Source organism: Anneissia japonica, unplaced genomic scaffold, assembly GCF_011630105.1.
Source record: "Anneissia japonica isolate Jap-2015-1 unplaced genomic scaffold, ASM1163010v1 scaffold287901_len63016_cov152, whole genome shotgun sequence".
NCBI lineage: Eukaryota > Metazoa > Echinodermata > Crinoidea > Comatulida > Comatulidae > Anneissia > Anneissia japonica.
In genome coordinates, this window is record NW_022683283.1 from 14,707 (window position 1) to 15,252 (window position 546).

A 546-nucleotide genomic window follows, 5' to 3' on the forward strand; every position below is an offset into this window, starting at 1 on the left:
CATGAATCGATAAATCCCAAGAAAGGGGTGGGTGGGGGGTCCTGTGGTTCTTCCCCGGGAAAATTTTGATTCCTAGGTGGCGGGAAATGAGCTTTCTCGACTTCTGAGGTGTCTTTTAATGACTTTCAAATTCTTCAAAATTCAAGTTGTCCCCCCCACCTCTTGAAAAGGATTCAATTAATCAATGAACTCCAAAGATAAAGGGGGTCCGGGTTCCCCCGAGAAAATTTCGATTTCTAGGTGGCGGGAAATGAGCTTTCCAGACTTCTTAAATGTCTTTCAATGACTTTTAAAGTTCTTCAAAATTCAAGGTTTTCCCCTCTTTAAACAGTCGGGTAAATTTTTCTCATTTTTTATTTTATGTGTACGTGTGTATACATACATAAATAAATGAGTAGTTGCATGCATATTCTTTTCCATGAATCGATAAATCCCAAAAAGAAAGGGTGGTCCGGAGGTTCTCCCCCGGGAAAATTTTAAAGTGTGTTTTAATGACTTTTATGTTCTTCAAAATTCTAATTTTCTTATCGTAACAAAAAAAAAAAA